Consider the following 27,153-nt stretch of genomic DNA (forward strand, 5'->3'; position numbering starts at 1 on the left):
GTCTGTCCATGTCTTTGCCTGTCTCTGTTAGTCCCTGCCTGTAAGCTGAGAAGTATTTCCATCATTTTCTGTTTTAGTCTCGATCGCTCTCTCTCTATCTGTCTCTCTCCTTGTCACTGTCTTTATCAATGTCTTTCTCTCACTCTTTCCCTCTCTCTCTTAATAGATCACACACCCACATCTCTGTATATGTATATATTTGAGTATTTTTCTCACTCAGTCTGCCTCTCCTTCTCAGTCTCACACTTTCTGTCTCTCATTCTCTCTATCTCGCTGTCTGTCTCTCCCTGTTTGTCGATTTGTCTCTGTCTCTCAATGTGTCTGTCGACTTCTCCTGGTGTCCAGTTCTGTTCACAGTGACTCGATTCCTGCTCTGACAGAACTGGCACCCGTCAGTTCCTCGTTAGTATAGTGGTGAGTATTCCCGCCTGTCACGCGGGAGACCGGGGTTCAATTCCCCGACGGGGAGGCAGTTGTTTCAAAATGTCGAATTTTACTTCTGTTTCTTGGAAGAGATGCATATTAAAAAGAACCAGAGCAATATGGAACTGTAAAAATACAGGTGGATGAGATTGCCTCGTCCAGATTTTTAGCAAACGGAGAATTTTTCAGAAGTCTTTGGCCGTCTGCAACACAGAGATGGATGACTGAGTTTTTTCTGAGTAAAGTTTAAAATGTCAGCGACACAGTAGTCGTGGCCGAGTGGTTAAGGCGATGGACTAGAAATCCATTGGGTTATCCCGCGCAGGTTCGAATCCTGACGACTACGATTCTCAGCATTTTTCATTCCATTTCACAATTTAACCGGTTCTCTGCCAAACTGATCCTGAGATAGATGGAATAACGTCCCACACCTTTCAACTTTGACATTTTTTTCTCATTTTTATTAATCTGCAATATTCACGATACATCCGTTTCAAAAATCGCAAACATCAGTCAAAGTTGCGACAGTGATTCAGCCTGTCTATTCCTCGAGATGTCTGAGGCATCTGTGCATTGTCGTTGGTGCGTGCAAATTTTTGGATATGTGTGTGTGGGTCTCTGTGTCTGTCTATCTATTTATATGTCTCTGTGTATGTGCAACTGTCACTGGAAATCATCACCATGAATTTGATATGTCCTGGAACGTATAAAAACGACTTGGGGAAAATAATACGGTTGCGAACTTTTGTTTCGGCTTTGGTTCAGTGGCCGCATTCTCGACTGAATCGGGAGTTTGTCTGTTCAAGTCGCACTTCTGAGACTTGAGCATATCATCTTGGTTAACACTCAAAGTGCAGCACTTGGGGAATTTTGCAATGTTGAAGCTGTTGACTTTCGGATGAAATGTTAAATTGAAGCTCCGTCTGCACCCTCGGGTGAATATGAAAGTTCCCAGTACATTATTCGAAAAAGAATAGGAGATTTGCCCCCGTGTCAATATTACTAAAAATGTTCGTAAATGCTCACTGAAAGCCGATGTGCATGTGTTTGTATGTGGGGTTGGGGTTGAAGCCCAGATTCTCACAGAGACAGAATCCAGGTTCTCACAGGACCAGAACAGCCGAGTGGTTGAGGCGTTGGCCTTAAAACTCAATGGGTTTGTCCCGCGTGGGTTTGTCCCCCACTCCTGGTATCTCTTTAATTTAACACGGATATCCTCCCATTCTGATCAGTGAGACCGGATTTTCATCGGTTGAATCAGCAATTTTCTGCAACAATGTGACACTCTGAACCGATAATGAAATGAAATTGTGAAATGTATCTGTGTCGCTCGGTTTCTGCCTCTCTCTCTCTCTTCAGAGAGTTTTCTATGTTTGAGTCTTTGTCTCTCTCAGTCTGACTCACTCTGTCTGTCCCTGTTTCTCTGTTTGTCTCTGTCTCTCAATCTGTCTCTTTCTCATGGTGCCACGTATGTTCCAATGGGATTCTCTCAGACTCTTTTTCTGACTGGTTCTCTCGTTCCCATCATTTCGGTCTGTCCATGTCTTTGCCTGTCTCTGTTAGTCCCTGCCTGTAAGCTGAGAAGTATTTCCATCATTTTCTGTTTTAGTCTCGATCGCTCTCTCTCTATCTGTCTCTCTACTTGTCACTGTCTTTATCAATGTCTTTCTCTCACTCTTTTCCTCTCTCTCTTAATAGATCACACACCCACATCTCTGTATATGTATATATTTGAGTCTTTTTCTCACTCAGTCTGCCTCTCCTTCTCAGTCTCACACTTTCTGTCTCTCATTCTCTCTATCTCGCTGTCTGTCTCTCCCTGTTTGTCGGTTTGTCTCTGTCTCTCAATGTGTCTGTCGACTTCTCCTGGTGTCCAGTTCTGTTCACAGTGACTCGATTCCTGCTCTGACAGAACTGGTATCCGTCAGTTCCTCGTTAGTATAGTGGTGAGTATCCCCGCCTGTCACGCGGGAGACCGGGGTTCAATTCCCCGACGGGGAGGCAGTTGTTTCAAAATGTCGAATTTTACTTCTGTTTCTTGGAAGAGATGCATATTAAAAAGAACCAGAGTAATATGGAACTGTAAAAATACAGGTGGATGAGATTGCCTCGTCCAGATTTTTAGCAAACGGAGAATTTTTCAGGAGTCTTTGGCCGTCTGCAACACAGAGATGGATGATTGAGTTTTTTCTGAGTAAAGTTTAAAAAGACAGCGACACAGTAGTCGTGGCCGAGTGGTTAAGGCGATGGACTAGAAATCCATTGGGTTATCCCGCGCAGGTTCGAATCCTGACGACTACGATTCTCAGCATTTTTCATTCCATTTCACAATTTAACCGGTTCTCTGCCAAACTGATCCTGAGATAGATGGAATAACGTCCCACACCTTTCAACTTTGACATTTTTTTCTCATTTTTATTAATCTGCAATATTCACGATACATCCGTTTCAAAAATCGCAAACATCAGTCAAAGTTGCGACAGTGATTCAGCCTGTCTATTCCTCGAGATGTCTGAGGCATCTGTGCATTGTCGTTGGTGCGTGCAAATTTTTGGATATGTGTGTGTGGGTCTCTGTGTCTGTCTATCTATTTATATGTCTCTGTGTATGTGCAACTGTCACTGGAAATCATCACCATGAATTTGATATGTCCTGGAACGTATAAAAACGACTTGGGGAAAATAATACGGTTGCGAACTTTTGTATCGGCTTTGGTTCAGTGGCCGCATTCTCGACTGAATCGGGAGTTTGTCTGTTCAAGTCGCACTTCTGAGACTTGAGCATATCATCTTGGTTAACACTCAAAGTGCAGCACTTGGGGAATTTTGCAATGTTGAAGCTGTTGACTTTCGGATGAAATGTTAAATTGAAGCTCCGTCTGCACCCTCGGGTGAATATGAAAGTTCCCAGTGCATTATTCGAAAAAGAATAGGAGATTTGCCCCCGTGTCAATATTACTAAAAATGTTCGTAAATGCTCACTGAAAGCCGATGTGCATGTGTTTGTATGTGGGGTTGGGGTTGAAGCCCAGATTCTCACAGAGACAGAATCCAGGTTCTCACAGGACCAGAACAGCCGAGTGGTTGAGGCGTTGGCCTTAAAACTCAATGGGTTTGTCCCGCGTGGGTTTGTCCCCCACTCCTGGTATCTCTTTAATTTAACACGGATATCCTCCCATTCTGATCAGTGAGACCGGATTTTCATCGGTTGAATCAGCAATTTTCTGCAACAATGTGACACTCTGAACCGATAATGAAATGAAATTGTGAAATGTATCTGTGTCGCTCGGTTTCTGCCTCTCTCTCTCTCTTCAGAGAGTTTTCTATGTTTGAGTCTTTGTCTCTCTCAGTCTGACTCACTCTGTCTGTCCCTGTTTCTCTGTTTGTCTCTGTCTCTCAATCTGTCTCTTTCTCACGGTGCCACGTATGTTCCAATGGGATTCTCTCAGACTCTTTTTCTGACTGGTTCTCTCTTTCCCATCATTTCGGTCTGTCCATGTCTTTGCCTGTCTCTGTTAGTCCCTGCCTGTAAGCTGAGAAGTATTTCCATCATTTTCTGTTTTAGTCTCGATCGCTCTCTCTCTATCTGTCTCTCTCCTTGTCACTGTCTTTATCAATGTCTTTCTCTCACTCTTTCCCTCTCTCTCTTAATAGATCACACACCCACATCTCTGTATATGTATATATTTGAGTCTTTTTCTCACTCAGTCTGCCTCTCCTTCTCAGTCTCACACTTTCTGTCTCTCATTCTCTCTATCTCGCTGTCTGTCTCTCCCTGTTTGTCGGTTTGTCTCTGTCTCTCAATGTGTCTGTCGACTTCTCCTGGTGTCCAGTTCTGTTCACAGTGACTCGATTCCTGCTCTGACAGAACTGGTATCCGTCAGTTCCTCGTTAGTATAGTGGTGAGTATCCCCGCCAGTCACGCGGGAGACCGGGGTTCAATTCCCCGACGGGGAGGCAGTTGTTTCAAAATGTCGAATTTTACTTCTGTTTCTTGGAAGAGATGCATATTAAAAAGAACCAGAGTAATATGGAACTGTAAAAATACAGGTGGATGAGATTGCCTCGTCCAGATTTTTAGCAAACGGAGAATTTTTCAGGAGTCTTTGGCCGTCTGCAACACAGAGATGGATGACTGAGTTTTTTCTGAGTAAAGTTTAAAAAGACAGCGACACAGTAGTCGTGGCCGAGTGGTTAAGGCGATGGACTAGAAATCCATTGGGTTATCCCGCGCAGGTTCGAATCCTGACGACTACGATTCTCAGCATTTTTCATTCCATTTCACAATTTAACCGGTTCTCTGCCAAACTGATCCTGAGATAGATGGAATAACGTCCCACACCTTTCAACTTTGACATTTTTTTCTCATTTTTATTAACCTGCAATATTCACGATACATCCGTTTCAAAAATCGCAAACATCAGTCAAAGTTGCGAGAGTGATTCAGCCTGTCTATTCCTCGAGATGCCTGAGGCATCTGTGCATTGTCGTTGGTGCGTGCAAATTTTTGGATATGTGTGTGTGGGTCTCTGTGTCTGTCTATCTATTTATATGTCTCTGTGTATGTGCAACTGTCACTGGAAATCATCACCATGAATTTGATATGTCCTGGAACGTATAAAAACGACTTGGGGAAAATAATACGGTTGCGAACTTTTGTATCGGCTTTGGTTCAGTGGCCGCATTCTCGACTGAATCGGGAGTTTGTCTGTTCAAGTCAAACTTCTGAGACTTGAGCATATCATCTTGGTTAACACTCAAAGTGCAGCACTTGGGGAATTTTGCAATGTTGAAGCTGTTGACTTTCGGATGAAATGTTAAATTGAAGCTCCGTCTGCACCCTCGGGTGAATATGAAAGTTCCCAGTGCATTATTCGAAAAAGAATAGGAGATTTGCCCCCGTGTCAATATTACTAAAAATGTTCGTAAATGCTCACTGAAAGCCGATGTGCATGTGTTTGTATGTGGGGTTGGGGTTGAAGCCCAGATTCTCACAGAGACAGAATCCAGGTTCTCACAGGACCAGAACAGCCGAGTGGTTGAGGCGTTGGCCTTAAAACTCAATGGGTTTGCCCTGCGTGGGTTTGTCCCCCACTCCTGGTATCTCTTTAATTTAACACGGATATCCTCCCATTCTGATCAGTGAGACCGGATTTTCATCGGTTGAATCAGCAATTTTCTGCAACAATGTGACACTCTGAACCGATAATGAAATGAAATTGTGAAATGTATCTGTGTCGCTCGGTTTCTGCCTCTCTCTCTCTTCAGAGAGTTTTCTATGTTTGAGTCTTTGTCTCTCTCAGTCTGACTCACTCTGTCTGTCCCTGTTTCTCTGTTTGTCTCTGTCTCTCAATCTGTCTCTTTCTCATGGTGCCACGTATGTTCCAATGGGATTCTCTCAGACTCTTTTTCTGACTGGTTCTCTCGTTCCCATCATTTCGGTCTGTCCATGTCTTTGCCTGTCTCTGTTAGTCCCTGCCTGTAAGCTGAGAAGTATTTCCATCATTTCCTGTTTTAGTCTCGATCGCTCTCTCTCTATCTGTCTCTCTACTTGTCACTGTCTTTATCAATGTCTTTCTCTCACTCTTTCCCTCTCTCTCTTAATAGATCACACACCCACATCTCTGTATATGTATATATTTGAGTCTTTTTCTCACTCAGTCTGCCTCTCCTTCTCAGTCTCACACTTTCTGTCTCTCATTTTCTCTATCTCGCTGTCTGTCTCTCCCTGTTTGTCGGTTTGTCTCTGTCTCTCAATGTGTCTGTCGACTTCTCCTGGTGTCCAGTTCTGTTCACAGTGACTCGATTCCTGCTCTGACAGAACTGGTATCCGTCAGTTCCTCGTTAGTATAGTGGTGCGTATCCCCGCCTGTCACGCGGGAGACCGGGGTTCAATTCCCCGACGGGGAGGCAGTTGTTTCAAAATGTCGAATTTTACTTCTGTTTCTTGGAAGAGATGCATATTAAAAAGAACCAGAGTAATATGGAACTGTAAAAATACAGGTGGATGAGATTGCCTCGTCCAGATTTTTAGCAAACGGAGAATTTTTCAGGAGTCTTTGGCCGTCTGCAACACAAAGATGGATGACTGAGTTTTTTCTGAGTAAAATTTAAAAAGACAGCGACACAGTAGTCGTGGCCGAGTGGTTAAGGCGATGGACTAGAAATCCATTGGGTTATCCCGCGCAGGTTCGAATCCTGACGACTACGATTCTCAGCATTTTTCATTCCATTTCACAATTTAACCGGTTCTCTGCCAAACTGATCCTGAGATAGATGGAATAACGTCCCACACCTTTCAACTTTGACATTTTTTTCTCATTTTTATTAATCTGCAATATTCACGATATATCCGTTTCAAAAATCGCAAACATCAGTCAAAGTTGCGACAGTGATTCAGCCTGTCTATTCCTCGAGATGTCTGAGGCATCTGTGCATTGTCGTTGGTGCGTGCAAATTTTTGGATATGTGTGTGTGGGTCTCTGTGTCTGTCTATCTATTTATATGTCTCTGTGTATGTGCAACTGTCACTGGAAATCATCACCATGAATTTGATATGTCCTGGAACGTATAAAAACGACTTGGGGAAAATAATACGGTTGCGAACTTTTGTATCGGCTTTGGTTCAGTGGCCGCATTCTCGACTGAATCGGGAGTTTGTCTGTTCAAGTCGCACTTCTGAGACTTGAGCATATCATCTTGGTTAACACTCAAAGTGCAGCACTTGGGGAATTTTGCAATGTTGAAGCTGTTGACTTTCGGATGAAATGTTAAATTGAAGCTCCGTCTGCACCCTCGGGTGAATATGAAAGTTCCCAGTGCATTATTCGAAAAAGAATAGGAGATTTGCCCCCGTGTCAATATTACTAAAAATGTTCGTAAATGCTCACTGAAAGCCGATGTGCATGTGTTTGTATGTGGGGTTGGGGTTGAAGCCCAGATTCTCACAGAGACAGAATCCAGGTTCTCACAGGACCAGAACAGCCGAGTGGTTGAGGCGTTGGCCTTAAAACTCAATGGGTTTGTCCCGCGTGGGTTTGTCCCCCACTCCTGGTATCTCTTTAATTTAACACGGATATCCTCCCATTCTGATCAGTGAGACCGGATTTTCATCGGTTGAATCAGCAATTTTCTGCAACAATGTGACACTCTGAACCGATAATGAAATGAAATTGTGAAATGTATCTGTGTCGCTCGGTTTCTGCCTCTCTCTCTCTCTCTTCAGAGAGTTTTCTATGTTTGAGTCTTTGTCTCTCTCAGTCTGACTCACTCTGTCTGTCCCTGTTTCTCTGTTTGTCTCTGTCTCTCAATCTGTCTCTTTCTCATGGTGCCACGTATGTTCCAATGGGATTCTCTCAGACTCTTTTTCTGACTGGTTCTCTCGTTCCCATCATTTCGGTCTGTCCATGTCTTTGCCTGTCTCTGTTAGTCCCTGCCTGTAAGCTGAGAAGTATTTCCATCATTTTCTGTTTTAGTCTCGATCGCTCTCTCTCTATCTGTCTCTCTACTTGTCACTGTCTTTATCAATGTCTTTCTCTCACTCTTTCCCTCTCTCTCTTAATAGATCACACACCCACATCTCTGTATATGTATACATTTGAGTCTTTTTCTCACTCAGTCTGCCTCTCCTTCTCAGTCTCACACTTTCTGTCTCTCATTCTCTCTATCTCGCTGTCTGTCTCTCCCTGTTTGTCGGTTTGTCTCTGTCTCTCAATGTGTCTGTCGACTTCTCCTGGTGTCCAGCTCTGTTCACAGTGACTCGATTCCTGCTCTGACAGAACTGGTATCCGTCAGTTCCTCGTTAGTATAGTGGTGAGTATCCACGCGGGAGACCGGGGTTCAATTCCCTGACGGGGAGGCAGTTGTTTCAAAATGTCGAATTTTACTTCTGTTTCTTGGAAGAGATGCATATTAAAAAGAACCAGAGTAATATGGAATTGTAAAAATACAGGTGGATGAGATTGCCTCGTCCAGATTTTTAGCAAACGGAGAATTTTTCAGGAGTCTTTGGCCGTCTGCAACACAGAGATGGATGACTGAGTTTTTTCTGAGTAAAGTTTAAAAAGACAGCGACACAGTAGTCGTGGCCGAGAGGTTAAGGCGATGGACTAGAAATCCATTGGGTTATCCCGCGCAGGTTCGAATCCTGACGACTACGATTCTCAGCATTTTTCATTCCATTTCACAATTTAACCGGTTCTCTGCCAAACTGATCCTGAGATAGATGGAATAACGTCCCACACCTTTCAACTTTGACATTTTTTTCTCATTTTTATTAATCTGCAATATTCACGATACATCCGTTTCAAAAATCGCAAACATCAGTCAAAGTTGCGACAGTGATTCAGCCTGTCTATTCCTCGAGATGTCTGAGGCATCTGTGCATTGTCGTTGGTGCGTGCAAATTTTTGGATATGTGTGTGTGGGTCTCTGTGTCTGTCTATCTATTTATATGTCTCTGTGTATGTGCAACTGTCACTGGAAATCATCACCATGAATTTGATATGTCCTGGAACGTATAAAAACGACTTGGGGAAAATAATACGGTTGCGAACTTTTGTATCGGCTTTGGTTCAGTGGCCGCATTCTCGACTGAATCGGGAGTTTGTCTGTTCAAGTCGCACTTCTGAGACTTGAGCATATCATCTTGGTTAACACGCAAAGTGCAGCACTTGGGGAATTTTGCAATGTTGAAGCTGTTGACTTTCGGATGAAATGTTAAATTGAAGCTCCGTCTGCACCCTCGGGTGAATATGAAAGTTCCCAGTGCATTATTTGAAAAAGAATAGGAGATTTGCCCCCGTGTCAATATTACTAAAAATGTTCGTAAATGCTCACTGAAAGCCGATGTGCATGTGTTTGTATGTGGGGTTGGGGTTGAAGCCCAGATTCTCACAGAGACAGAATCCAGGTTCTCACAGGACCAGAACAGCCGAGTGGTTGAGGCGTTGGCCTTAAAACTCAATGGGTTTGTCCCGCGTGGGTTTGTCCCCCACTCCTGGTATCTCTTTAATTTAACACGGATATCCTCCCATTCTGATCAGTGAGACCGGATTTTCATCGGTTGAATCAGCAATTTTCTGCAACAATGTGACACTCTGAACCGATAATGAAATGAAATTGTGAAATGTATCTGTGTCGCTCGGTTTCTGCCTCTCTCTCTCTCTCTTCAGAGAGTGTTGTATGTTTAAGTCTTTGTCTCTCTCAGTCTGACTCACTCTGTCTGTCCCTGTTTCTCTGTTTGTCTCTGTCTCTCAATCTGTCTCTTTCTCACGGTGCCACGTATGTTCCAATGGGATTCTCTCAGACTCTTTGTCTGACTGGCTCTCTCTTTCCCATCATTTCGGTCTGTCCATGTCTTTGCCTGTCTCTGTTAGTCCCTGCCTGTAAGCTGAGAAGTATTTCCATCATTTTCTGTTTTAGTCTCTGTCGCTCTCTCTCTATCTGTCTCTCTCCTTGTCACAGTCTTTATCGTTGTCTTTCTCTCACTCTTTCCCTCTCTCTCTGAATAGATCACTCACACACATCTCTGTATATGTATATATTTGAGTCTTTTTCTCACTCAGTCTGCCTCTCCTTCTCAGTCTCACACTTTCTGTCTCTCATTCTCTCTATCTCGCTGTCTGTCTCTCCCTGTTTGTCGATTTGTCTCTGTCTCTCAATGTGTCTGTCGACTTCTCCTGGTGTCCAGTTCTGTTCACAGTGACTCGATTCCTGCTCTGACAGAACTGGTACCCGTCAGTTCCTCGTTAGTATAGTGGTGAGTATCCCCGCCTGTCACGCGGGAGACTGGGGTTCAATTCCCCGACGGGGAGGCAGTTGTTTCAAAATGTCGAATTTTACTTCTGTTTCTTGGAAGAGATGCATATTAAAAAGAACCAGAGTAATATAGGACTGTAAAAATACAGGTGGATGAGATTGCCTCGTCCAGATTTTTAGCAAACGGAGAATTTTTCAGGAGTCTTTGGCCGTCTGCAACACAGAGATGGATGACTGAGTTTTTTCTGAGTAAAGTTTAAAAAGACAGCGACGCAGTAGTCGTGGCCGAGTGGTTAAGGCGATGGACTAGCAATCCATTGGGTTATCCCGCACAGGTTCGAATCCTGACGACTACGATTCTCAGCATTTTCATCCATTTCACAATTTAACCAGTTCTCTGCCAAACTGACGCTGAGATAGATGGAATAACGTCCCACACCTTTCAACTTTGACATTTTTTTCTCATTTTTATTAATCTGCAATATTCACGATACATCCGTTTCAAAAATCGCAAACATCAGTCAAAGTTGCGACAGTGATTCAGCCTGTCTATTCCTCGAGATGTCTGAGGCATCTGTGCATTGTCGTTGGTGCGTGAAAATTTTTGGATATGTGTGTTTGGGTCTCTATGTCTGTCTATCTATTTATATGTCTCTGTGTATGTGCAACTGTCACTGGAAATCATCACCATGAATTAGATATGTCCTGGAACGTATAAAAACGACTTGGGGAAAATAATACGGTTGCGAACTTTTGTATCGGCTTTGGTTCAGTGGCAGCATTCTCGACTGAATCGGGAGTTTGTCTGTTCAAGTCGCACTTCTGAGACTTGAGCAGATCATCTTGGCTAACACTCAAGTGCAGCACTTGGGGAATTTTGCAATGTTGAAGCTGTTGACTTTCGGATGAAATGTTAAATTGAAGCTCCGTCTGCACCCTCGGGTGGATATGAAAGTTCCCAGTGCATTGTTCGAAAAAGAATATGAGAGTTGCCCCCGTGTCAATATTACTAAAAATGTTCGTAAATGCTCACTGAAAGCCGATGTGTCTGTGTTTGTATGTGGGGTTGGGGTAGAAGCCCAGATTCTCACAGAGACAGAATCCAGGTTCTCACAGGACCAGAACAGCCGAGTGGTTGAGGCGTTGGCCTTAAAACTCAATGGGTTTGTCCCGCGTGGGTTTGTCCCCCACTCCTGGTATCTCTTTAATTTAACACGGATATCCTCCCATTCTGATCAGTGAGACCGGATTTTCATCGGTTGAATCAGCAATTTTCTGTAACAATGTGACACTCTGAACCGATAATGAAATGAAATTGTGAAATGTATCTGTGTCGCTCGGTTTCTGCCTCTCTCTCTCTCTCTTCAGAGAGTTTTGTATGTTTGAGTCTTTGTCTCTCTCAGTCTGACTCACTCTGTCTGTCCCTGTTTCTCTGTTTGTCTCTGTCTCTCAATCTGTCTCTTTCTCACGGTGCCACGTATGTTCCAATGGGATTCTCTCAGACTCTTTGTCTGACTGGCTCTCTCTTTCCCATCATTTCGGTCTGTCCATGTCTTTGCCTGTCTCTGTTAGTCCCTGCCTGTAAGCTGAGAAGTATTTCCATCATTTTCTGTTTTAGTCTCTGTCGCTCTCTCTCTATCTGTCTCTCTCCTTTCACAGTCTTTATCGTTGTCTTTCTCTCACTCTTTCCCTCTCTCTCTGAATAGTATCACTCACACACATCTCTGTATATGTATATATTTGAGTCTTTTTCTCACTCAGTCTTCCTCTCCTTCTCAGTCTCACACTTTCTGTCTCTCATTCTCTCTATCTCGCTGTCTGTCTCTCCCTGTTTGTCGATTTGTCTCTGTCTCTCAATGTGTCTGTCGACTTCTCCTGGTGTCCAGTTCTGTTCACAGTGACTCGATTCCTGCTCTGACAGAACTGGTACCCGTCAGTTCCTCGTTAGTATAGTGGTGAGTATCCCCGCCTGTCACGCGGGAGACTGGGGTTCAATTCCCCGACGGGGAGGCAGTTGTTTCAAAATGTCGAATTTTACTTCTGTTTCTTGGAAGAGATGCATATTAAAAAGAACCAGAGTAATATGGAACTGTAAAAATACAGGTGGATGAGATTGCCTCGTCCAGATTTTTAGCAAACGGAGAATTTTTCAGGAGTCTTTGGCCGTCTGCAACACAGAGATGGATGACTGAGTTTTTTCTGAGTAAAGTTTAAAAAGACAGCGACGCAGTAGTCGTGGCCGAGTGGTTAAGGCGATGGACTAGAAATCCATTGGGTTATCCCGCACAGGTTCGAATCCTGACGACGACGATTCTCAGCATTTTTCATTCCATTTCACAATTTAACCAGTTCTCTGCCAAACTGACGCTGAGATAGATGGAATCACGTCCCACACCTTTGAACTTTGACATTTTTTTCTCATTTTTATTAATCTGCAATATTCACGATACATCCGTTTCAAAAATCGCAAACATCAGTCAAAGTTGCGACAGTGATTCAGCCTGTCTATTCCTCGAGATGTCTGAGGCATCTGTGCATTGTCGTTGGTGCGTGAAGATTTTTGGATATGTGTGTGTGGGTCTCTGTGTCTGTCTATCTATTTATATGTCTCTGTGTATGTGCAACTGTCACTGGAAATCATCACCATGAATTAGATATGTCCTGGAACGTATAAAAACGACTTGGGGAAAATAATACGGTTGCAAACTTTTGTATCGGCTTTGGTTCAGTGGCAGCATTCTCGACTGAATCGGGAGTTTGTCTGTTCAAGTCGCACTTCTGAGACTTGAGCAGATCATCTTGGCTAACACTCAAGTGCAGCACTTGGGGAATTTTGCAATGTTGAAGCTGTTGACTTTTGGATGAAATGTTAAATTGAAGCTCCGTCTGCACCCTCGGGTGGATATGAAAGTTCCCAGTGCATTGTTCGAAAAAGAATATGAGAGTTGCCCCCGTGTCAATATTACTAAAAATGTTCGTAAATGCTCACTGAAAGCCGATGTGTCTGTGTTTGTATGTGGGGTTGGGGTAGAAGCCCAGATTCTCACAGAGACAGAATCCAGGTTCTCACAGGACCAGAACAGCCGAGTGGTTGAGGCGTTGGCCTTAAAACTCAATGGGTTTGTCCCGCGTGGGTTTGTCCCCCACTCCTGGTATCTCTTTAATTTAACACGGATATCCTCCCATTCTGATCAGTGAGACCGGATTTTCATCGGTTGAATCAGCAATTTTCTGTAACAATGTGACACTCTGAACCGATAATGAAATGAAATTGTGAAATGTATCTGTGTCGCTCGGTTTCTGCCTCTTTCTCTCTCTCTTCAGAGAGTTTTGTATGTTTGAGTCTTTGTCTCTCTCAGTCTGACTCACTCTGTCTGTCCCTGTTTCTCTGTTTGTCTCTGTCTCTCAATCTGTCTCTTTCTCACGGTGCCACGTATGTTCCAATGGGATTCTCTCAGACTCTTTGTCTGACTGGCTCTCTCTTTCCCATCATTTCGGTCTGTCCATGTCTTTGCCTGTCTCTGTTAGTCCCTGCCTGTAAGCTGAGAAGTATTTCCATCATTTTCTGTTTTAGTCTCTGTCGCTCTCTCTCTCTCTGTCTCTCTCCTTGTCACAGTCTTTATCGTTGTCTTTCTCTCACTCTTTCCCTCTCTCTCTGAATAGATCACTCACACACATCTCTGTATATGTATATATTTGAGTCTTTTTCTCACTCAGTCTTCCTCTCCTTCTCAGTCTCACACTTTCTGTCTCTCGTTCTCTCTATCTCGCTGTCTGTCTCTCCCTGTTTGTCGGTTTGTCTCTGTCTCTCAATGTGTCTGTCGACTTCTCCTGGTGTCCAGTTCTGTTCACAGTGACTCGATTACTGCTCTGACGGAATTGGTACACGTCAGTTCCTCGTTAGTATAGTGGTGAGTATCCCCACTGGTCACGCGGGAGACCAGCGTTCAATTCCCCGACGGGGAGGCAGTTGTTTCAAAATGTCGAATTTTACTTCTGTTTCTTGGAAGAGATGCATGTTAAAAAGAACCAGAGTAATATGGAACTGTAAAAATACAGGTGGATGAGATTGCCTCGTCTAGATTTTTAGCAAACGGAGAATTTTTCAGGTGTCTTTGGCCGTCTGCTACACAGAGATGGATGACTGAGTTTTTTCTGAGTAAAGTTTAAAAAGGCACCGACACAGTAGTCGTGGCCGAGTGGTTAAGGCGATGGACTAGATATCTGTTGGGTTATCCCGCGCAGGTTCGAATCCTGCCGACTACGATTCTCAGCATTTTTCATTTCATTTCACAATTTAACCGGTTCTCTGCCAAACTAATCCTGAGATAGATGGAATAACGTCCCACACCTTTCAACTTTGACATTTTTTTCTCATTTTTATTAATCTGCAATATTCACGATACATCCGTTTCAAAAATCGCAAACATCAGTCAAAGTTGCGACAGTGATTCAGCCTGTCTATTCCTCGAGATGTCTGAGGCATCTGTGCATTGTCGTTGGTGCGTGCAAATTTTTGGATATGTGTGTGTGGGTCTCTGTGTCTGTCTATCTATTTATATGTCTCTGTGTATGTGCAACTGTCACTGGAAATCATCACCATGAATTTGATATGTCCTGGAACGTATACAAACGACTTGGGGAAAATAATACGGTTGCAAACTTTTGTATCGGCTTTGGTTCAGTGGCCGCATTCTCGACTGAATCGGGAGTTTGTCTGTTCAAGTCGCACTTCTGAGACTTGAGCATATCATCTTGGTTAACACTCAAAGTGCAGCACTTGGGGAATTTTGCAATGTTGAAGCTGTTGACTTTCGGATGAAATGTTAAATTGAAGCTCCGTCTGCACCCTCGGGTGAATATGAAAGTTCCCAGTGCATTATTCGAAAAAGAATAGGAGATTTGCCCCCGTGTCAATATTACTAAAAATGTTCGTAAATGCTCACTGAAAGCCGATGTGCATGTGTTTGTATGTGGGGTTGGGGTAGAAGCCCAGATTCTCACAGAGACAGAATCCAGGTTCTCACAGGACCAGAACAGCCGAGTGGTTGAGGCGTTGGCCTTAAAACTCAATGGGTTTGTCCCGCGTGGGTTTGTCCCCCACTCCTGGTATCTCTTTAATTTAACACGGATATCCTCCCATTCTGATCAGTGAGACCGGATTTTCATCGGTTGAATCAGCAATTTTCTGCAACAATGTGACACTCTGAACCGATAATGAAATGAAATTGTGAAATGTATCTGTGTCGCTCGGTTTCTGCCTCTCTCTCTCTCTTCAGAGAATTTTCTATGTTTGAGTCTTTGTCTCTCTCAGTCTGACTCACTCTGTCTGTCCCTGTTTCTCTGTTTGTCTCTGTCTCTCAATCTGTCTCTTTCTCACGGTGCCACGTATGTTCCAATGGGATTCTCTCAGACTCTTTGTCTGACTGGCTCTCTCTTTCCCATCATTTCGGTCTGTCCATGTCTTTGCCTGTCTCTGTTAGTCCCTGCCTGTAAGCTGAGAAGTATTTCCATCATTTTCTGTTTTAGTCTCTGTCGCTCTCTCTCTATCTGTCTCTCTCCTTGTCACAGTCTTTATCGTTGTCTTTCTCTCACTCTTTCCCTCTCTCTCTGAATAGATCACTCACACACATCTCTGTATATGTATATATTTGAGTCTTTTTCTCACTCAGTCTGCCTCTCCTTCTCAGTCTCACACTTTCTGTCTCTCATTCTCTCTATCTCGCTGTCTGTCTCTCCCTGTTTGTCGATTTGTCTCTGTCTCTCAATGTGTCTGTCGACTTCTCCTGGTGTCCAGTTCTGTTCACAGTGACTCGATTCCTGCTCTGACAGAACTGGCACCCGTCAGTTCCTCGTTAGTATAGTGGTGAGTATCCCCGCCTGTCACGCGGGAGACTGGAGTTCAATTCCCCGACGGGGAGGCAGTTGTTTCAAAATGTCGAATTTTACTTCTGTTTCTTGGAAGAGATGCATATTAAAAAGAACCAGAGTAATATGGGACTGTAAAAATACAGGTGGATGAGATTGCCTCGTCCAGATTTTTAGCAAACGGAGAATTTTTCAGGAGTCTTTGGCCGTCTGCAACACAGAGATGGATGACTGAGTTTTTTCTGAGTAAAGTTTAAAAAGACAGCGACGCAGTAGTCGTGGCCGAGTGGTTAAGGCGATGGACTAGAAATCCATTGGGTTATCCCGCACAGGTTCGAATCCTGACGACTACGATTCTCAGCATTTTCATTCCATTTCACAATTTAACCAGTTCTCTGCCAAACTGACGCTGAGATAGATGGAATAACGTCCCACACCTTTCAACTTTGACATTTTTTTCTCATTTTTATTAATCTGCAATATTCACGATACATCCGTTTCAAAAATCGCAAACATCAGTCAAAGTTGCGACAGTGATTCAGCCTGTCTATTCCTCGAGATGTCTGAGGCATCTGTGCATTGTCGTTGGTGCGTGAAAATTTTTGGATATGTGTGTTTGGGTCTCTATGTCTGTCTATCTATTTATATGTCTCTGTGTATGTGCAACTGTCACTGGAAATCATCACCATGAATTAGATATGTCCTGGAACGTATAAAAACGACTTGGGGAAAATAATACGGTTGCGAACTTTTGTATCGGCTTTGGTTCAGTGGCAGCATTCTCGACTGAATCGGGAGTTTGTCTGTTCAAGTCGCACTTCTGAGACTTGAGCAGATCATCTTGGCTAACACTCAAGTGCAGCACTTGGGGAATTTTGCAATGTTGAAGCTGTTGACTTTCGGATGAAATGTTAAATTGAAGCTCCGTCTGCACCCTCGGGTGGATATGAAAGTTCCCAGTGCATTGTTCGAAAAAGAATATGAGAGTTGCCCCCGTGTCAATATTACTAAAAATGTTCGTAAATGCTCACTGAAAGCCGATGTGTCTGTGTTTGTATGTGGGGTTGGGGTAGAAGCCCAGATTCTCACAGAGACAGAATCCAGGTTCTCACAGGACCAGAACAGCCGAGTGGTTGAGGCGTTGGCCTTAAAACTCAATGGGTTTGTCCCGCGTGGGTTTGTCCCCCACTCCTGGTATCTCTTTAATTTAACACGGATATCCTCCCATTCTGATCAGTGAGACCGGATTTTCATCGGTTGAATCAGCAATTTTCTGTAACAATGTGACACTCTGAACCGATAATGAAATGAAATTGTGAAATGTATCTGTGTCGCTCGGTTTCTGCCTCTCTCTCTCTCTCTTCAGAGAGTTTTGTATGTTTGAGTCTTTGTCTCTCTCAGTCTGACTCACTCTGTCTGTCCCTGTTTCTCTGTTTGTCTCTGTCTCTCAATCTGTCTCTTTCTCACGGTGCCACGTATGTTCCAATGGGATTCTCTCAGACTCTTTGTCTGACTGGCTCTCTCTTTCCCATCATTTCGGTCTGTCCATGTCTTTGCCTGTCTCTGTTAGTCCCTGCCTGTAAGCTGAGAAGTATTTCCATCATTTTCTGTTTTAGTCTCTGTCGCTCTCTCTCTATCTGTCTCTCTCCTTTCACAGTCTTTATCGTTGTCTTTCTCTCACTCTTTCCCTCTCTCTCTGAATAGTATCACTCACACACATCTCTGTATATGTATATATTTGAGTCTTTTTCTCACTCAGTCTTCCTCTCCTTCTCAGTCTCACACTTTCTGTCTCTCATTCTCTCTATCTCGCTGTCTGTCTCTCCCTGTTTGTCGATTTGTCTCTGTCTCTCAATGTGTCTGTCGACTTCTCCTGGTGTCCAGTTCTGTTCACAGTGACTCGATTCCTGCTCTGACAGAACTGGTACACGTCAGTTCCTCGTTAGTATAGTGGTGAGTATCCCCGCCTGTCACGCGGGAGACTGGGGTTCAATTCCCCGACGGGGAGGCAGTTGTTTCAAAATGTCGAATTTTACTTCTGTTTCTTGGAAGAGATGCATATTAAAAAGAACCAGAGTAATATGGAACTGTAAAAATACAGGTGGATGAGATTGCCTCGTCCAGATTTTTAGCAAACGGAGAATTTTTCAGGAGTCTTTGGCCGTCTGCAACACAGAGATGGATGACTGAGTTTTTTCTGAGTAAAGTTTAAAAAGACAGCGACGCAGTAGTCGTGGCCGAGTGGTTAAGGCGATGGACTAGAAATCCATTGGGTTATCCCGCACAGGTTCGAATCCTGACGACGACGATTCTCAGCATTTTTCATTCCATTTCACAATTTAACCGGTTCTCTGCCAAACTGATCCTGAGATAGATGGAATAACGTCCCACACCTTTCAACTTTGACATTTTTTTCTCATTTTTATTAATCTGCAATATTCACGATACATCCGTTTCAAAAATCGCAAACATCAGTCAAAGTTGCGACAGTGATTCAGCCTGTCTATTCCTCGAGATGTCTGAGGCATCTGTGCATTGTCGTTGGTGCGTGAAGATTTTTGGATATGTGTGTGTGGGTCTCTGTGTCTGTCTATCTATTTATATGTCTCTGTGTATGTGCAACTGTCACTGGAAATCATCACCATGAATTAGATATGTCCTGGAACGTATAAAAACGACTTGGGGAAAATAATACGGTTGCGAACTTTTGTATCGGCTTTGGTTCAGTGGCAGCATTCTCGACTGAATCGGGAGTTTGTCTGTTCAAGTCGCACTTCTGAGACTTGAGCAGATCATCTTGGCTAACACTCAAGTGCAGCACTTGGGGAATTTTGCAATGTTGAAGCTGTTGACTTTTGGATGAAATGTTAAATTGAAGCTCCGTCTGCACCCTCGGGTGGATATGAAAGTTCCCAGTGCATTGTTCGAAAAAGAATATGAGAGTTGCCCCCGTGTCAATATTACTAAAAATGTTCGTAAATGCTCACTGAAAGCCGATGTGTCTGTGTTTGTATGTGGGGTTGGGGTAGAAGCCCAGATTCTCACAGAGACAGAATCCAGGTTCTCACAGGACCAGAACAGCCGAGTGGTTGAGGCGTTGGCCTTAAAACTCAATGGGTTTGTCCCGCGTGGGTTTGTCCCCCACTCCTGGTATCTCTTTAATTTAACACGGATATCCTCCCATTCTGATCAGTGAGACCGGATTTTCATCGGTTGAATCAGCAATTTTCTGTAACAATGTGACACTCTGAACCGATAATGAAATGAAATTGTGAAATGTATCTGTGTCGCTCGGTTTCTGCCTCTCTCTCTCTCTCTTCAGAGAGTTTTGTATGTTTGAGTCTTTGTCTCTCTCAGTCTGACTCACTCTGTCTGTCCCTGTTTCTCTGTTTGTCTCTGTCTCTCAATCTGTCTCTTTCTCACGGTGCCACGTATGTTCCAATGGGATTCTCTCAGACTCTTTGTCTGACTGGCTCTCTCTTTCCCATCATTTCGGTCTGTCCATGTCTTTGCCTGTCTCTGTTAGTCCCTGCCTGTAAGCTGAGAAGTATTTCCATCATTTTCTGTTTTAGTCTCTGTCGCTCTCTCTCTCTCTGTCTCTCTCCTTGTCACAGTCTTTATCGTTGTCTTTCTCTCACTCTTTCCCTCTCTCTCTGAATAGATCACTCACACACATCTCTGTATATGTATATATTTGAGTCTTTTTCTCACTCAGTCTTCCTCTCCTTCTCAGTCTCACACTTTCTGTCTCTCGTTCTCTCTATCTCGCTGTCTGTCTCTCCCTGTTTGTCGGTTTGTCTCTGTCTCTCAATGTGTCTGTCGACTTCTCCTGGTGTCCAGTTCTGTTCACAGTGACTCGATTACTGCTCTGACGGAATTGGTACACGTCAGTTCCTCGTTAGTATAGTGGTGAGTATCCCCGCTGGTCACGCGGGAGACCAGGGTTCAATTCCCCGACGGGGAAGCAGTTGTTTCAAAATGTCGAATTTTACTTCTGTTTCTTGGAAGAGATGCATGTTAAAAAGAACCAGAGTAATATGGAACTGTAAAAATACAGGTGGATGAGATTGCCTCGTCTAGATTTTTAGCAAACGGAGAATTTTTCAGGTGTCTTTGGCCGTCTGCTACACAGAGATGGATGACTGAGTTTTTTCTGAGTAAAGTTTAAAAAGGCACCGACACAGTAGTCGTGGCCGAGTGGTTAAGGCGATGGACTAGATATCTGTTGGGTTATCCCGCGCAGGTTCGAATCCTGCCGACTACGATTCTCAGCATTTTTCATTTCATTTCACAATTTAACCGGTTCTCTGCCAAACTAATCCTGAGATAGATGGAATAACGTCCCACACCTTTCAACTTTGACATTTTTTTCTCATTTTTATTAATCTGCAATATTCACGATACATCCGTTTCAAAAATCGCAAACATCAGTCAAAGTTGCGACAGTGATTCAGCCTGTCTATTCCTCGAGATGTCTGAGGCATCTGTGCATTGTCGTTGGTGCGTGCAAATTTTTGGATATGTGTGTGTGGGTCTCTGTGTCTGTCTATCTATTTATATGTCTCTGTGTATGTGCAACTGTCACTGGAAATCATCACCATGAATTTGATATGTCCTGGAACGTATAAAAACGACTTGGGGAAAATAATACGGTTGCGAACTTTTGTATCGGCTTTGGTTCAGTGGCCGCATTCTCGACTGAATCGGGAGTTTGTCTGTTCAAGTCGCACTTCTGAGACTTGAGCATATCATCTTGGTTAACACTCAAAGTGCAGCACTTGGGGAATTTTGCAATGTTGAAGCTGTTGACTTTCGGATGAAATGTTAAATTGAAGCTCCGTCTGCACCCTCGGGTGAATATGAAAGTTCCCAGTGCATTATTCGAAAAAGAATAGGAGATTTGCCCCCGTGTCAATATTACTAAAAATGTTCGTAAATGCTCACTGAAAGCCGATGTGCATGTGTTTGTATGTGGGGTTGGGGTTGAAGCCCAGATTCTCACAGAGACAGAATCCAGGTTCTCACAGGACCAGAACAGCCGAGTGGTTGAGGCGTTGGCCTTAAAACTCAATGGGTTTGTCCCGCGTGGGTTTGTCCCCCACTCCTGGTATCTCTTTAATTTAACACGGATATCCTCCCATTCTGATCAGTGAGACCGGATTTTCATCGGTTGAATCAGCAATTTTCTGCAACAATGTGACACTCTGAACCGATAATGAAATGAAATTGTGAAATGTATCTGTGTCGCTCGGTTTCTGCCTCTCTCTCTCTCTTCAGAGAGTTTTCTATGTTTGAGTCTTTGTCTCTCTCAGTCTGACTCACTCTGTCTGTCCCTGTTTCTCTGTTTGTCTCTGTCTCTCAATCTGTCTCTTTCTCACGGTGCCACGTATGTTCCAATGGGATTCTCTCAGACTCTTTTTCTGACTGGTTCTCTCTTTCCCATCATTTCGGTCTGTCCATGTCTTTGCCTGTCTCTGTTAGTCCCTGCCTGTAAGCTGAGAAGTATTTCCATCATTTTCTGTTTTAGTCTCGATCGCTCTCTCTCTATCTGTCTCTCTCCTTGTCACTGTCTTTATCAATGTCTTTCTCTCACTCTTTCCCTCTCTCTCTTAATAGATCACACACCCACATCTCTGTATATGTATATATTTGAGTCTTTTTCTCACTCAGTCTGCCTCTCCTTCTCAGTCTCACACTTTCTGTCTCTCATTCTCTCTATCTCGCTGTCTGTCTCTCCCTGTTTGTCGGTTTGTCTCTGTCTCTCAATGTGTCTGTCGACTTCTCCTGGTGTCCAGTTCTGTTCACAGTGACTCGATTCCTGCTCTGACAGAACTGGTATCCGTCAGTTCCTCGTTAGTATAGTGGTGAGTATCCCCGCCTGTCACGTGGGAGACCGGGGTTCAATTCCCCGACGGGGAGGCAGTTGTTTCAAAATGTCGAATTGTACTTCTGTTTCTTGGAAGAGATGCATATTAAAAAGAACCAGAGTAATATGGAACTGTAAAAATACAGGTGGATGAGATTGCCTCGTCCAGATTTTTAGCAAACGGAGAATTTTTCAGGAGTCTTTGGCCGTCTGCAACACAGAGATGGATGACTGAGTTTTTTCTGAGTAAAGTTTAAAAAGACAGCGACACAGTAGTCGTGGCCGAGTGGTTAAGGCGATGGACTAGAAATCCATTGGGTTATCCCGCGCAGGTTCGAATCCTGACGACTACGATTCTCAGCATTTTTCATTCCATTTCACAATTTAACCGGTTCTCTGCCAAACTGATCCTGAGATAGATGGAATAACGTCCCACACCTTTCAACTTTGAAATTTTTTTCTCATTTTTATTAATCTGCAATATTCACGATACATCCGTTTCAAAAATCGCAAACATCAGTCAAAGTTGCGACAGTGATTCAGCCTGTCTATTCCTCGAGATGTCTGAGGCATCTGTGCATTGTCGTTGGTGCGTGCAAATTTTTGGATATGTGTGTGTGGGTCTCTGTGTCTGTCTATCTATTTATATGTCTCTGTGTATGTGCAACTGTCACTGGAAATCATCACCATGAATTTGATATGTCCTGGAACGTATAAAAACGACTTGGGGAAAATAATACGGTTGCGAACTTTTGTATCGGCTTTGGTTCAGTGACCGCATTCTCGACTGAATCGGGAGTTTGTCTGTTCAAGTCGCACTTCTGAGACTTGAGCATATCATCTTGGTTAACACTCAAAGTGCAGCACTTGGGGAATTTTGCAATGTTGAAGCTGTTGACTTTCGGATGAAATGTTAAATTGAAGCTCCGTCTGCACCCTCGGGTGAATATGAAAGTTCCCAGTGCATTATTCGAAAAAGAATAGGAGATTTGCCCCCGTGTCAATATTACTAAAAATGTTCGTAAATGCTCACTGAAAGCCGATGTGCATGTGTTTGTATGTGGGGTTGGGGTTGAAGCCCAGATTCTCACAGAGACAGAATCCAGGTTCTCACAGGACCAGAACAGCCGAGTGGTTGAGGCGTTGGCCTTAAAACTCAATGGGTTTGTCCCGCGTGGGTTTGTCCCCCACTCCTGGTATCTCTTTAATTTAACACGGATATCCTCCCATTCTGATCAGTGAGACCGGATTTTCATCGGTTGAATCAGCAATTTTCTGCAACAATGTGGCACTCTGAACCGATAATGAAATGAAATTGTGAAATGTATCTGTGTCGCTCGGTTTCTGCCTCTCTCTCTCTCTTCAGAGAGTTTTCTATGTTTGAGTCTTTGTCTCTCTCAGTCTGACTCACTCTGTCTGTCCCTGTTTCTCTGTTTGTCTCTGTCTCTCAATCTGTCTCTTTCTCATGGTGCCACGTATGTTCCAATGGGATTCTCTCAGACTCTTTTTCTGACTGGTTCTCTCGTTCCCATCATTTCGGTCTGTCCATGTCTTTGCCTGTCTCTGTTAGTCCCTGCCTGTAAGCTGAGAAGTATTTCCATCATTTTCTGTTTTAGTCTCGATCGCTCTCTCTCTATCTGTCTCTCTACTTGTCACTGTCTTTATCAATGTCTTTCTCTCACTCTTTCCCTCTCTCTCTTAATAGATCACACACCCACATCTCTGTATATGTATATATGTGAGTCTTTTTCTCACTCAGTCTGCCTCTCCTTCTCAGTCTCACACTTTCTGTCTCTCATTCTCTCTATCTCGCTGTCTGTCTCTCCCTGTTTGTCGGTTTGTCTCTGTCTCTCAATGTGTCTGTCGACTTCTCCTGGTGTCCAGTTCTGTTCACAGTGACTCGATTCCTGCTCTGACAGAACTGGTATCCGTCAGTTCCTCGTTAGTATAGTGGTGAGTATCCCCGCCTGTCACGCGGGAGACCGGGGTTCAATTCCCCGACGGGGAGGCAGTTGTTTCAAAATGTCGAATTTTACTTCTGTTTCTTGGAAGAGATGCATATTAAAAAGAACCAGAGTAATATGGAACTGTAAAAATACAGGTGGATGAGATTGCCTCGTCCAGATTTTTAGCAAACGGAGAATTTTTCAGGAGTCTTTGGCCGTCTGCAACACAGAGATGGATGACTGAGTTTTTTCTGAGTAAAGTTTAAAAAGACAGCGACACAGTAGTCGTGGCCGAGTGGTTAAGGCGATGGACTAGAAATCCATTGGGTTATCCCGCGCAGGTTCGAATCCTGACGACTACGATTCTCAGCATTTTTCATTCCATTTCACAATTTAACCGGTTCTCTGCCAAACTGATCCTGAGATAGATGGAATAACGTCCCACACCTTTCAACTTTGAAATTTTTTTCTCATTTTTATTAATCTGCAATATTCACGATACATCCGTTTCAAAAATCGCAAACATCAGTCAAAGTTGCGACAGTGATTCAGCCTGTCTATTCCTCGAGATGTCTGAGGCATCTGTGCATTGTCGTTGGTGCGTGCAAATTTTTGGATATGTGTGTGTGGGTCTCTGTGTCTGTCTATCTATTTATATGTCTCTGTGTATGTGCAACTGTCACTGGAAATCATCACCATGAATTTGATATGTCCTGGAACGTATAAAAACGACTTGGGGAAAATAATACGGTTGCGAACTTTTGTATCGGCTTTGGTTCAGTGGCCGCATTCTCGACTGAATCGGGAGTTTGTCTGTTCAAGTCGCACTCCTGAGACTTGAGCATATCATCTTGGCTAACATTCAAGTGCAGCATTTGGGGAATTTTGCAATGTTGAAGCTGTTGACTTTCGGATGAAATGTTAAATTGAAGCTCCGTCTGCACCCTCGGGTGGATATGAAAGTTCCCAGTGCATTGTTCGAAAAAGAATATGAGAGTTGCCCCCGTGTCAATATTACTAAAAATGTTCGTAAATGCTCACTGAAAGCCGATGTGTCTGTGTTTGTATGTGGGGTTGGGGTAGAAGCCCAGATTCTCACAGAGACAGAATCCAGGTTCTCACAGGACCAGAACAGCCGAGTGGTTGAGGCGTTGGCCTTAAAACTCAATGGGTTTGTCCCGCGTGGGTTTGTCCCCCACTCCTGGTATCTCTTTAATTTAACACGGATATCCTCCCATTCTGATCAGTGAGACCGGATTTTCATCGGTTGAATCAGCAATTTTCTGTAACAATGTGACACTCTGAACCGATAATGAAATGAAATTGTGAAATGTATCTGTGTCGCTCGGTTTCTGCCTCTCTCTCTCTCTCTTCAGAGAGTTTTGTATGTTTGAGTCTTTGTCTCTCTCAGTCTGACTCACTCTGTCTGTCCCTGTTTCTCTGTTTGTCTCTGTCTCTCAATCTGTCTCTTTCTCACGGTGCCACGTATGTTCCAATGGGATTCTCTCAGACTCTTTGTCTGACTGGCTCTCTCTTTCCCATCATTTCGGTCTGTCCATGTCTTTGCCTGTCTCTGTTAGTCCCTGCCTGTAAGCTGAGAAGTATTTCCATCATTTTCTGTTTTAGTCTCTGTCGCTCTCTCTCTATCTGTCTCTCTCCTTTCACAGTCTTTATCGTTGTCTTTCTCTCACTCTTTCCCTCTCTCTCTGAATAGTATCACTCACACACATCTCTGTATATATATATATTTGAGTCTTTTTCTCACTCAGTCTTCCTCTCCTTCTCAGTCTCACACTTTCTGTCTCTCATTCTCTCTATCTCGCTGTCTGTCTCTCCCTGTTTGTCGATTTGTCTCTGTCTCTCAATGTGTCTGTCGACTTCTCCTGGTGTCCAGTTCTGTTCACAGTGACTCGATTCCTGCTCTGACAGAACTGGTACACGTCAGTTCCTCGTTAGTATAGTGGTGAGTATCCCCGCCTGTCACGCGGGAGACTGGGGTTCAATTCCCCGACGGGGAGGCAGTTGTTTCAAAATGTCGAATTTTACTTCTGTTTCTTGGAAGAGATGCATATTAAAAAGAACCAGAGTAATATGGAACTGTAAAAATACAGGTGGATGAGATTGCCTCGTCCAGATTTTTAGCAAACGGAGAATTTTTCAGGAGTCTTTGGCCGTCTGCAACACAGAGATGGATGACTGAGTTTTTTCTGAGTAAAGTTTAAAAAGACAGCGACGCAGTAGTCGTGGCCGAGTGGTTAAGGCGATGGACTAGAAATCCATTGGGTTATCCCGCACAGGTTCGAATCCTGACGACGACGATTCTCAGCATTTTTCATTCCATTTCACAATTTAACCAGTTCTCTGCCAAACTGACGCTGAGATAGATGGAATAACGTCCCACACCTTTGAACTTTGACATTTTTTTCTCATTTTTATTAATCTGCAATATTCACGATACATCCGTTTCAAAAATCGCAAACATCAGTCAAAGTTGCGACAGTGATTCAGCCTGTCTATTCCTCGAGATGTCTGAGGCATCTGTGCATTGTCGTTGGTGCGTGAAGATTTTTGGATATGTGTGTGTGGGTCTCTGTGTCTGTCTATCTATTTATATGTCTCTGTGTATGTGCAACTGTCACTGGAAATCATCACCATGAATTAGATATGTCCTGGAACGTATAAAAACGACTTGGGGAAAATAATACGGTTGCGAACTTTTGTATCGGCTTTGGTTCAGTGGCAGCATTCTCGACTGAATCGGGAGTTTGTCTGTTCAAGTCGCACTTCTGAGACTTGAGCAGATCATCTTGGCTAACACTCAAGTGCAGCACTTGGGGAATTTTGCAATGTTGAAGCTGTTGACTTTTGGATGAAATGTTAAATTGAAGCTCCGTCTGCACCCTCGGGTGGATATGAAAGTTCCCAGTGCATTGTTCGAAAAAGAATATGAGAGTTGCCCCCGTGTCAATATTACTAAAAATGTTCGTAAATGCTCACTGAAAGCCGATGTGTCTGTGTTTGTATGTGGGGTTGGGGTAGAAGCCCAGATTCTCACAGAGACAGAATCCAGGTTCTCACAGGACCAGAACAGCCGAGTGGTTGAGGCGTTGGCCTTAAAACTCAATGGGTTTGTCCCGCGTGGGTTTGTCCCCCACTCCTGGTATCTCTTTAATTTAACACGGATATCCTCCCATTCTGATCAGTGAGACCGGATTTTCATCGGTTGAATCAGCAATTTTCTGTAACAATGTGACACTCTGAACCGATAATGAAATGAAATTGTGAAATGTAT

General features: G+C 43.7%; 18 non-coding genes across 18 annotated transcripts; all 18 read left to right on the forward strand.

Moving 5' to 3' along the window:
- The first annotated feature begins 397 nt into the window (after positions 1–397).
- On the forward strand, positions 398–469 carry trnad-guc (transfer RNA aspartic acid (anticodon GUC)). The gene has a single exon. It is a non-coding gene; the product is annotated as a tRNA-Asp (tRNA).
- A 219-nt stretch (positions 470–688) lies between these two features.
- Positions 689–769, forward strand: trnas-aga (transfer RNA serine (anticodon AGA)). The gene has a single exon. It is a non-coding gene; the product is annotated as a tRNA-Ser (tRNA).
- Positions 770–2,352: 1,583 nt separating this feature from the next.
- trnad-guc (transfer RNA aspartic acid (anticodon GUC)) lies at positions 2,353–2,424 on the forward strand. The gene has a single exon. It is a non-coding gene; the product is annotated as a tRNA-Asp (tRNA).
- Positions 2,425–2,643: 219 nt separating this feature from the next.
- Positions 2,644–2,724, forward strand: trnas-aga (transfer RNA serine (anticodon AGA)). Its single transcript has one exon. It is a non-coding gene; the product is annotated as a tRNA-Ser (tRNA).
- A 1,583-nt stretch (positions 2,725–4,307) lies between these two features.
- On the forward strand, positions 4,308–4,379 carry trnad-guc (transfer RNA aspartic acid (anticodon GUC)). Its single transcript has one exon. It is a non-coding gene; the product is annotated as a tRNA-Asp (tRNA).
- A 219-nt stretch (positions 4,380–4,598) lies between these two features.
- Positions 4,599–4,679, forward strand: trnas-aga (transfer RNA serine (anticodon AGA)). Its single transcript has one exon. It is a non-coding gene; the product is annotated as a tRNA-Ser (tRNA).
- Positions 4,680–6,260: 1,581 nt separating this feature from the next.
- Positions 6,261–6,332, forward strand: trnad-guc (transfer RNA aspartic acid (anticodon GUC)). Its single transcript has one exon. It is a non-coding gene; the product is annotated as a tRNA-Asp (tRNA).
- A 219-nt stretch (positions 6,333–6,551) lies between these two features.
- trnas-aga (transfer RNA serine (anticodon AGA)) lies at positions 6,552–6,632 on the forward strand. The gene has a single exon. It is a non-coding gene; the product is annotated as a tRNA-Ser (tRNA).
- A 3,533-nt stretch (positions 6,633–10,165) lies between these two features.
- trnad-guc (transfer RNA aspartic acid (anticodon GUC)) lies at positions 10,166–10,237 on the forward strand. The gene has a single exon. It is a non-coding gene; the product is annotated as a tRNA-Asp (tRNA).
- A 219-nt stretch (positions 10,238–10,456) lies between these two features.
- Positions 10,457–10,537, forward strand: trnaa-agc (transfer RNA alanine (anticodon AGC)). The gene has a single exon. It is a non-coding gene; the product is annotated as a tRNA-Ala (tRNA).
- Positions 10,538–12,119: 1,582 nt separating this feature from the next.
- trnad-guc (transfer RNA aspartic acid (anticodon GUC)) lies at positions 12,120–12,191 on the forward strand. Its single transcript has one exon. It is a non-coding gene; the product is annotated as a tRNA-Asp (tRNA).
- Positions 12,192–16,321: 4,130 nt separating this feature from the next.
- Positions 16,322–16,402, forward strand: trnas-aga (transfer RNA serine (anticodon AGA)). Its single transcript has one exon. It is a non-coding gene; the product is annotated as a tRNA-Ser (tRNA).
- A 1,583-nt stretch (positions 16,403–17,985) lies between these two features.
- trnad-guc (transfer RNA aspartic acid (anticodon GUC)) lies at positions 17,986–18,057 on the forward strand. The gene has a single exon. It is a non-coding gene; the product is annotated as a tRNA-Asp (tRNA).
- A 3,839-nt stretch (positions 18,058–21,896) lies between these two features.
- On the forward strand, positions 21,897–21,968 carry trnad-guc (transfer RNA aspartic acid (anticodon GUC)). Its single transcript has one exon. It is a non-coding gene; the product is annotated as a tRNA-Asp (tRNA).
- Positions 21,969–22,187: 219 nt separating this feature from the next.
- On the forward strand, positions 22,188–22,268 carry trnas-aga (transfer RNA serine (anticodon AGA)). The gene has a single exon. It is a non-coding gene; the product is annotated as a tRNA-Ser (tRNA).
- A 1,583-nt stretch (positions 22,269–23,851) lies between these two features.
- Positions 23,852–23,923, forward strand: trnad-guc (transfer RNA aspartic acid (anticodon GUC)). The gene has a single exon. It is a non-coding gene; the product is annotated as a tRNA-Asp (tRNA).
- Positions 23,924–24,142: 219 nt separating this feature from the next.
- Positions 24,143–24,223, forward strand: trnas-aga (transfer RNA serine (anticodon AGA)). Its single transcript has one exon. It is a non-coding gene; the product is annotated as a tRNA-Ser (tRNA).
- A 1,584-nt stretch (positions 24,224–25,807) lies between these two features.
- trnad-guc (transfer RNA aspartic acid (anticodon GUC)) lies at positions 25,808–25,879 on the forward strand. The gene has a single exon. It is a non-coding gene; the product is annotated as a tRNA-Asp (tRNA).
- The last annotated feature ends 1,274 nt before the right edge of the window (positions 25,880–27,153 follow it).

Source organism: Pristiophorus japonicus, chromosome 23, assembly GCF_044704955.1.
Source record: "Pristiophorus japonicus isolate sPriJap1 chromosome 23, sPriJap1.hap1, whole genome shotgun sequence".
NCBI lineage: Eukaryota > Metazoa > Chordata > Chondrichthyes > Pristiophoridae > Pristiophorus > Pristiophorus japonicus.